General features: G+C 50.1%; 1 long non-coding RNA gene across 1 annotated transcript; it reads left to right on the top strand.

Annotated features, from left to right (window-relative positions):
* The first annotated feature begins 3022 nt into the window (after positions 1-3022).
* On the top strand, positions 3023-3602 carry LOC135826082 (uncharacterized). Its single transcript, XR_010555209.1, has 3 exons — positions 3023-3150; positions 3236-3376; positions 3520-3602. It is a non-coding gene; the product is annotated as an uncharacterized LOC135826082 (long non-coding RNA).
* Positions 3603-9860: the final 6258 nt, after the last annotated feature.

Here is a 9860-nt window from a genome sequence, read left to right on the forward strand (position 1 = left end):
ATCATAGCAACATCCTCCTGGATAATGAACAAAATAACGATTAATCTACATATTTCGATATGTGCAACAGGACTAAAATCGATGGAGTTACGACAGTTTTACGGTATGTACACAATATCAGTCGTTAATGACTGATGCACCGCAAAGGGTTAAAACACAACAACCGACAACAACCGACAACAACCGACAATAACCAACAACAACACCCAACAACCGACAACAACCGACAACAACAACCAACAACAAACAACAACAACAGCCAACAACAACCAACAACAACCAACAACAACCAACAACAACCAACAACAAACAACAACAACCGACAACAACCGACAACAACCGACAGCAACCGACAACAACTACCAACAACAACCAACAACAACCGACAACAACAGCCAACAACAGCCAACAACAACCAACAACAACCAACAACAACCAACAACAACCAATAACAACTGACAACAACCGACAACAACCGACAACAACAACCAACAACAACCGACAACATCCGGCAACAACCAACAACAACCAACAACAACCAACAACACCACCCAACAACCGACAACAACAACACCCAACAACCGACAACAACACCCAACAACCGACAACAACCGGCAACAACAACCAACAACAGCAAACGACAACCGGCAACAACCGACAACAATACCAAACAACACCCAACAACAACCAACAACAGCCAACAATAAACAACAACAACCGACAACGGCCGAAAACAACCGACAACAACCAACAACAACCGACAACAACCAACTACAACCAACAACTAGCAATCGACAACAACCGACAACAACATCCAACAACAACCAACAACAGCCAACAACAACAACCAGCAACAACTAGCAACAGCCGACAACAACGGACAACAACCGACAACAACCAACAACAACCAACACCAACCAACAAGAACACCCAACAGCCGACAACAACACCCAACAACCGACAACAACCGACAACAACAACAACCAACAACAACCAACAATAACCAGCAACAACCGACAACAACATCCAACAGCCAACAACAACCGACAACAACACACAACAACAACCAACAACAACCAATAACAACATCAACAACGACGACGATAACGACGACGACAACCGACTACAACATCAACAACAACCAACAACAACCAACAACAAACGACGACAACAACCGGCAACAACCGACAACAACAACCAATAACAACATCAACAACGACGACGATAACGACGACAACAACCGACTACAACATCAACAACGACGACGATAACGACGACAACCACAACAGTGTCCGGTAATGTGTGGTAGAGAATGGCAGTCAGCCAGACTGATTACAGTTGAACATGTATAATAATAATAACACATTTCGCGTAGTTGAGCACTAAATAAAGAAATTCAGTTTTTTTTCCCCACTTCTGTCTTGTGAGCATCATCAGCAAGGTGTAGTAGCTGCTGATACTGATTTGTCCTCGAGTGTCGAGCTGCACAGTTTCTTCCAGTCTGTCTTGTCCTCTGCATGGTCTTCATGGGCACACCCAGCTTATTCAACTGAGCGACCAGACTTGTGGCTAGTGTCAACCTTGGCCACCCACGAGGTGCTTTGTTGTCCTTGTCCAAATAGCCGCTCATGGCTACTTAGGGTGGCGTGTCCGTGTCCATCTGTAGCACATGACTGGTCATTCGTAGTCGCCTACACGCAGCGGTGTCATGTATTACTACAAGAACTCAACCAAGTCCTCAGCAGTCATGGAGTAGCGGCAGGTTGGGCAAGTTGGGCTGGAGGCAGAACTGATCCACTCCTTGATACAGTGGAAGTGAAATTCATGACCACACTCCAACTTGGATAGAGGACGGTTCAGGGTATCCTGACAAATCACACAAATGGGCTCATGACTTATTGCTGACGAGTCTACCTTAGTAGGCACTACATTGATGTACTGCAGCTCCATGGGGTGTATTGCCTGGTCTTGATGGTGGTCACCGTAATACACCCCGTTGAGGTACCACTGATAGATACCCTCCTCCTGAGAGATGAAAGCAGGCCCATCTTCCCTATGCCGAAGGTTGTATCGGTACCACTCCCGTACACGGTTGTTACCTTCCCTGCGTATCACGGCTGGCGCATTCTCCCTGTGGAGCCGGTCGTGATAATACCACTGGATGGTGATACCATCATCACTCCGAGTGATCCTGGCTGGTCCGTCTACTCTGTGTAGACGCCCTTGGACATACCAGGCTTCCAGCAAATAGGCGCCATCAAATCTCTCCGTCAGAGCAGGGCCGTCGCCGATCCTTTGTCTGACGCCATTCCAATACCACTCTTCGCGGTGTCGGTAGAACCCCTCAGAGTCTTCACCAAGGTCTGAAAATGTTTCCACTGCAGGGCCATCATACCTGTGGAGTCTTCCGTGGTGATACCACCGTAGAATACCGCATGTGGCGTCATAATAACTGACTGCAGGACCGCCGGCTCTATGACGGGCGCCGTTGAGGTAGTACTCTATGCTACCCCGTCCTATCCAAGCCGGTTCATTAACGCGATGAAGGCGACCTCCATAGCACCAGGCGGACACTCCCCTACTATCAACAAGAGCTGGTCCGTCCTCCCGATGGAGTCTACCATCGACGTGCCAAATTTCTTGCTGCGCGTTTTGATCTGCCAACTCCACAACTGTTCTTATTGGCGTCCGCCTTTCTATTAGTAAAGGACCCGTGGTGAGAGACCACGACCGGTCGTCCAAGTCTACACCGAATGTATCAGCCATATCTATTTACTGAGAATAATGTAACAACTCCTCCACAAACGCTTCTACAACTGACGTCTTCTTCATCCTGGTTTTTTCCTCTTGGTGGTTTTGGATAAGAGTTGAAAAGTCCAAAAGGTCAACTGATGACCTTTGCGTTACTTGGTATGATTGGGTTTTAGCGGATGATGTCGGTATGCAGCTGGGGAGCGAATTTGACAGGAAGAAGGTAAAGGTCTTGCTTTGCGGTTCACACCTTCACTTCAGTATCATTATCCTGAAAACAGCCCAAATGAGGTTCACGTGTCACTGTGGCGTTCGCCTTACAGGGGTAGTACCCCTGTTTCAACACCTGAGGCGGTGCGTCAAGCGCCGCCTCTTTCTAATCATATATTGCGATAAATGGTAAGTGTGCAGTGCTCCTAGCTCTCTCCCCCAACAAAAGAGCTCTATGACACTGTGCTTTCTGCGGTTTCTTTCGTTTTTACAGTGGAGAAAGGCTGGTGGGAGGCCAGGCCGTGGCCGCACACCTGGCGGGTGCGGCCCATCGGGCCCGTTACTGGGAGGGCCGGCAAGTCGGGCTGCTGTTGCAGTCCGACTACCGGGACGCCATGGAGCGTATCCGGACCCTGTAAGTAAGCACTGCTCTGTCTACATGTATACTTACCCCCCTCGTTATAGCGATACTTACTTGTTTCGTATCCTCTTGTCTTACCCTGCTTCCGTATTCGTGACACTAATAGTGTTTGTGTGCGCTCATGCTTGGTTTTACAGATGACGTATGTATGAAGGTCTGGAGCTAGCTGCCGTCTTCGGGATGTGCCATTTGTTTTCAAAATTATTTGTAAGTACTTGTAACAGGCGTAGTGTAGTAACTGTGTATGCAGTGTAGTAACAGTGTGTGGTGTTTTGTGATGGTCCTGAGCGGTCGTAATGTGTTTTGTGATGGTCCTGAGCAGTCGTAACGTGTTGGGCTACTGAAGTACACTGCATGAAGGGGTATGTGTGGGTGCTTCGACATATTCTCGTGCTTCCTAAACCCTAGATACGTGTATAGCACTATAACCTAGATGTGTGTGTGTGCGTGTGTGCGTGTGTGTGTCCGCGCATGCGTGCGTGTGCGTGCATTGTGTTCTCTTCTACAGACTCATCCAAGTCCATTATTTAAATAAAAGTGTATTATAGTAAACAGTATTGTGTTTTGTTATGGTGAATATGTGGGGAATGGTGGACATGCCTTAGTGTGACTGGATACCCGCGGGTTGTGACTCTTTGCTGGCCACTCTGGATTCTCCAGTATAGATTCGGTACAGTGCAGAGGGGATTTGTGGTGCGTAGCAACACTGCTTCACTGTGACACCCCTTCAATAATTGTTTTAATGCATGATACTCCGGGCGTAGCCGGTTGATTCTAACTGTATCCCGATTAAAATAGAAATATGCATCTAATGTACATGCATGGATAGTTGGCATTTCCCAAATCGGCCGGGCGAAAAATTCGCCGAAAACAGTGGTTTTGAAGAAATTACCCATCTTTTTGCCGAATTTTCAAATTTCGCATGTTGAATTCGCCGAAAACCGATGTTTCAGTGCTTCAACAGGGTGTATGTAAATGTACATGACGTAATAGGACCGGTGGGTTCAAGTACTACGTTGAGCCGAATTCTGATCTTGGGGCTCATAATATGGCCGAATTTGAACATTCTCGATCGAAAAGCCGATTAGACATGCTCTGTATGGGCAACTTGTCAATCAGTGCACATCTACGATGTGTGAATAAAACAAATGCAAGGAGCGTGAACTTGTTTGCTGCACATCTACGAAGTGCGAATCAGGGAGTAGTATAATGACACGTGTACTAGTACACCTTGTGTTGCACTGCGTCTTTTCCACACGCAGGGCCACTGAAGGTCACACGCTCCGCGTGCGTATGCACGCATGCGCAATATGTCACTGCATGCAATGCACATCTACGATGTGCAAATCAGGGAATAGTACGTATTTTACTACTCCACGGTGCGAATGCACCGAACGTGCACAAGTGCACGTTCGCCACGGAAAAGAACCTTTATGGCACATTTATGGCATGGCAGGGGTCAAAGGTCAAACTCTGGGGGGTCCCGGGGCCAGACCTAGCAAGACCAACACAGTGTGCCTTATTTGGCCCAAAGGTCAAAGGTCAAAAAGTGTGCCAGAACCTGCCCCGCACTAACTACTATCGGCCCATTTCCCTCCTGTCGCTCATCTCCAAGACAATGGAAGCAGTTGTTAACCGTGCTCTCATCAACTTTCTCGAACGAAATAATATACTCTCAAACCACCAGTTCGGTTTTCGTCGAGGGTTAGGACCTGCTGATCTCCTAACAGGACTACACCACCAATGGAGCAAGATAGGAGCTGCTGGCGGTGCTGTACGCATTGTTGCCGTCGACATTGCGGGGACCTTCGATAAAGTCTCCCACGCAGGTGTCCTTCACAAGGCAAACGCTTACGGAGTATCCGGGAACCTCCTCAAGTGCCTCCACAGCTACCTGGCGGATAGACGAATCCAGGCCGTTGTGAGTGGACAAACCTCACCTAAATTCCGAATCAGCTCAGGTGTGCCGCAAGGGAGCATACTGGGCCCCACTCTGTTCCTCCTATATGTCAATGACATGGAGGACCACCTCCCAGCCACAACCCAGCTCGCCATATATGCAGATGACACCATGCTTTATCAGTGCATCCCGTCCCTGACCGCTCTCCCAGTTGGCCTAGCGCAGCTCCAGACTGCTGTGGATGCCTTAGCTGAATGGGGCCAGAGCTGGAAGATCGCATTCGAGCCGACAAAGTCGCAAGTCTTGACAATTTCGCATCACCGTCAACCCTGGCCGATTCCTCCAGCCACTTTCAATGGATTGGCCATAGAGGAAGTGGAGGAGCTGAAGTTGCTCGGAGTGCTTTTTGATCGGAGCCTCTCCTTTCGCTCCCACATTCGACAGGTTGCAGTTTGTGGTCACCAACGTCTTAGCTTCATGAGGAAGGCCCTGCCCATTCTCGACAGCAAGGCCAAGTATGCCGTGTATCGCGGCTTCGTCCGCCCAGTACTTGAGTACTGCCCGCTTTCATGGTTGGGTGCGTCCCAGTCTATCCTGAACCAGCTGGACCGGGTACAGCACCGAGCTCTAAACCTCATCGGCCCAGGGTCATACCTCCCAAGCCTCACTGTTCGGCGTCAAGTCGCAGCACTCACATTCCTGTACAAGCTGCATTGGATCGACGGTCCCCCAATCCTGACCATCATGACACCACCGAGGGCAGTTGATAACCAGCACCGGCGCTCCACTCGCCACCAGCAAGAGAACCAGCACCAGCACCAACTAGCACCGACACTGCCCGCCGGAGCCCGTAATAGTGCTCTCCGATCATTCCCCCATGCCACGATCCAAGACTGGAATCGTCTTCCATCTGCCCTGCTACGCAACCTTCCCACGCAGAAGGGAATGCAGGCATTCAAGGAAGGCGCCTACAAGTCTCTTCGAAGCCGAGACTGGCGCTCAGCCACAGATGCCCTCTGAACACTCCCTGAACATCCTCTCTGCTTGCACCCTGGCTCCCCCTTTTAATTTTTTAATTTTTTATTAGTATTATTTTTTATTAAGAAAGGGTTTGCTCCCCACACCGGAGCTCGCGCTATTCCGCCGACTTTACTTGACACTTGACTGACTCACGACTGCCGTCCAGAGCACACGAGAAGTCCATCGATTTCTTGCAAATCATCGCCGAAGTTGCAACCACTACTTCGTATTTTTTATTTTTTATTTTTCTTCCTCTATCACATGTATCATCTTTCCGTTTTTCCTTCCTCTATATAAATGTACCCCCCCCCCCTCCCCTCCCTGTGCCTAATCCTCCCCAGTTGTTGGTGCACTGAAGTGTCGCTGAGCCAAGACCTCAGGTCGGCGGAGATGCTCCAGTTTCACCACCACAGTTGCGTCTGCAACCACCTCTATCATGCAGTATTCTGTTCTCGAGTTTCGTGGTTTCTCGTAAAATAAGAACATAAAATAAAATTTCAAGTGATACGTGGTACGGATGGTGTCGGTTATTACATGGGAGGTGAGAAAAGGAGGGAGAGAAGGAGGGGTGACAGTCAAGTAACACGTTAGTTACAGTGACGGCGGGCAGGCAGGCAGGCCCTGGCCTGGTGGCGGCAGGCAGGAGCCGGAGGCGGCAGGCAGGTGCCGGCGGCGGCAAGCAGGTGATTAAGTGACGACAGTGCCGTAGCGCGAGAGGTAGAACTTATTCTGGTGTCGACATTTTGATACTAATTCTGATTTTTTGTTGAGGAGCGTGGCTGCGTCAGCGTGGATGATTTTGACCTTCTCTGCTAAGCACAGGCCGCATCTTTTGAGATGTTGCTGTAGGTTTTTGCTCTGTCGACGATGGACCATCTGATGTCGTACTTTTCACCCAGGTCCTGCAGTGTCCACAGGTGCTTCGACAGCTGCATGCTTTTGCGGTAGTTTTCGTATCTCATAGTCGTGAGGTGATTGCTATAGCGCATCTTGAACGGTGTCTCGCAAAGCCCGAAGTACCGCCTTTTGTCACCTGAGCTCCGGGCCGTGACGTTCGCTTGATAGACCACCCTTTCCTGCAAACACCGGCCGTCCAGAGGGCAAGAGGGTCTTCTTTGCCTGGCCGCCGCAAGAGAATGGACCAACCGACGCGGTTTGACTTGGGATACTCGCTAAAGAACATACCAATTCCGACCAACTACGAGTACATGCGGAGGCTGATCGAGAAGACAGAGAGCGTGATAAAAAGAACGCGCTGGAAGGCGCATTTCTTCCTTCAGGGCCAAGGCAACGCCGAACAGCAATCGGACAAGTTTGGGTTCAAGAGCAGAAACTGCTCGCCACAGGTTGAGGAGCTAAAGCAGTTCGAAGACGACCTGCTGAAGGTATTGGAAGACATAACATTACGGAGGACCACGAACTAGTTCCAAGAAACTCTCCAGAGAGATATCCAGGATATGAAGAGCACCGAGCACTTGATTATACCAGCAGGCAAGACCAGGAACTTATACCAAATGCTAAAGGACAAGTGCCGAAAGCTGCCCACCGAGAATGTGACGAAGCACTATGCGTCAGCGCCGGAAGGAGCTTACGGCGAGATAAACATGGAGGCAAGAGGAATAGCCGCTGACCGGGGGCTCGGTGACAGAATGGACGTAGTCGGCAAGGCTGGTGCATTTCTGACCCTTAAAGATCATAAGGAGAACTTCACCCGCGCCCTCCCGTGTCGATTAATTAACCCTGCCAAGACGGAGACGAGAATAATCAGCAAGAGTATTCTGGACAAGATCGTCCGAGCAGTGCAGTGCCACACCAACACTAATTTGTGGAAGAACTCGGCTGATGTGATAAACTGGTTCAAAAACATCGAGGATAAAGAACAAAATTCTTTCGCCTCATTTCACATCGATCTCAGAGCAGCTCCTCAAAGCGTCGCTCGAGTTTGCAACTCAGTTCAGCGCCATTCCCCAGCGTCACGTCGATACGATCATGCATGCCAGAAAATCCTTATTATTCCCAGGCGACAAGGTATGGGCCAAGAAGGACAGAGTAGGCTTATTCGACGTCACCATGGGGAGCTATGATGGCGCGGAAGTGTGCCAACTGGTAGGGGCGCTCCTGCTGAAGCGTCTTGCAGATATGTTCGGCCCCGCCAGCACAGACCTGTACCGTGACCATGGCCTTGCAGTATTCAAGAACAGGACGGGACACGAGGCAGACACGAAGCTGTTCAGAGACTCCGGGTTAAGAATCACGATCAGCACAAAACAGAAAACGGTCAACTTCCTTGACGTTACCTTCAACGTCGCAAGTGGCCGCTACGAGCCGTACCGAAAACCGAACAACGCACCGAGATACATCAACACCGAGTCGAACCAACCGCCGACAATCACAGAGAAATTGCCGGCAATGACCAAGAAGCAAGTGTCGAGCATTTCGTGCGACCAAGAGGCCTTCATCAATGCTGCACCGGCCTACAGGGAAGCACTATCAGCCAGCGGATTCCAGGCCGCACTAACATTCAACAACGGCGGCCAGGCAAAGAAGAGACAAGAAAGAAAGAGAAAAATAATTTAGTACGACCCGCCATTCAGCAATTCCGTGTCTACCAGTATCGGCCAGTATCCAGTATCGGCCAGTATCGCTGGTTCGAAAGCACTTCCCGGCATCGTCACCTCTTTGTAAAATGTTCAACAAAAATACGGTCAAGGTCAGCTACTCGTGTATGCCCAACATGGCCTGCATAATCAAGGGGCACAACCAGAAAGTGCTGGCCCCGGCCGACGTGCGAAAACCAGCAGAGGAATGTAACTGCCGAGCTAAACCCTCGTCTGGACAGCCGGTGTTTGCAGGAAAGGGTGGTCTATCAAGCGAACGTCACGGCCCGGAGCTCAGGTGACGAGAGGCGGTACTTCGGCCTTTGCGAGACACCGTTCAAGACGCGCTATAGCAACCACCTCACGACTATGAGATACGAAAAGTACCGCAAAAGCACGCAGCTGTCGAAGCACCTGTGGGCACTGCAGGACCTGGGTGAAGAGTACGACATCAGATGGTTCATCGTCGACAGAGCAAAAACCTACGGCAACATCTCAAAAAGATGCGGCCTGTGCTTAGCGGAGAAGGTCAAAATCATCCGCGCTGACGCAGCCACGCTCCTCAACAAAAAAAACAGAATTAGTACTTGTATCAAAATGTCGACACCAGAATAAGTTCTACCTCTCGCGCTACGGCACTGTCGTCACTTAGTCACCTGCTTGCCGCCGACGGCACCTGCCTGCCGCCACCAGGCCCAGGCCAGGGCCTGCCTCCCTGCCCGCCGTCACTGTAACTAACGTGTTACTTGACTGTCACCCCTCCTTCTCACCCTCCTTTTCTCACCTCCCATGTAATAACCGACACCATCCGCACCATGTCTCCCTAACTAACGTATCACTTGAAATATCACAGTAATATCGCGCTTTTGCCGCCTTTGCGCGCTATGCCACCTGATTTTTCGTGCTTTTTCGCGATTCACTCACTTTGCGCACCCCGTTTTAGCTACCTGCCTGGGTATAA

Source organism: Sycon ciliatum, chromosome 10 (genome assembly GCF_964019385.1).
Source record: "Sycon ciliatum chromosome 10, ocSycCili1.1, whole genome shotgun sequence".
Lineage (NCBI taxonomy): Eukaryota > Metazoa > Porifera > Calcarea > Leucosolenida > Sycettidae > Sycon > Sycon ciliatum.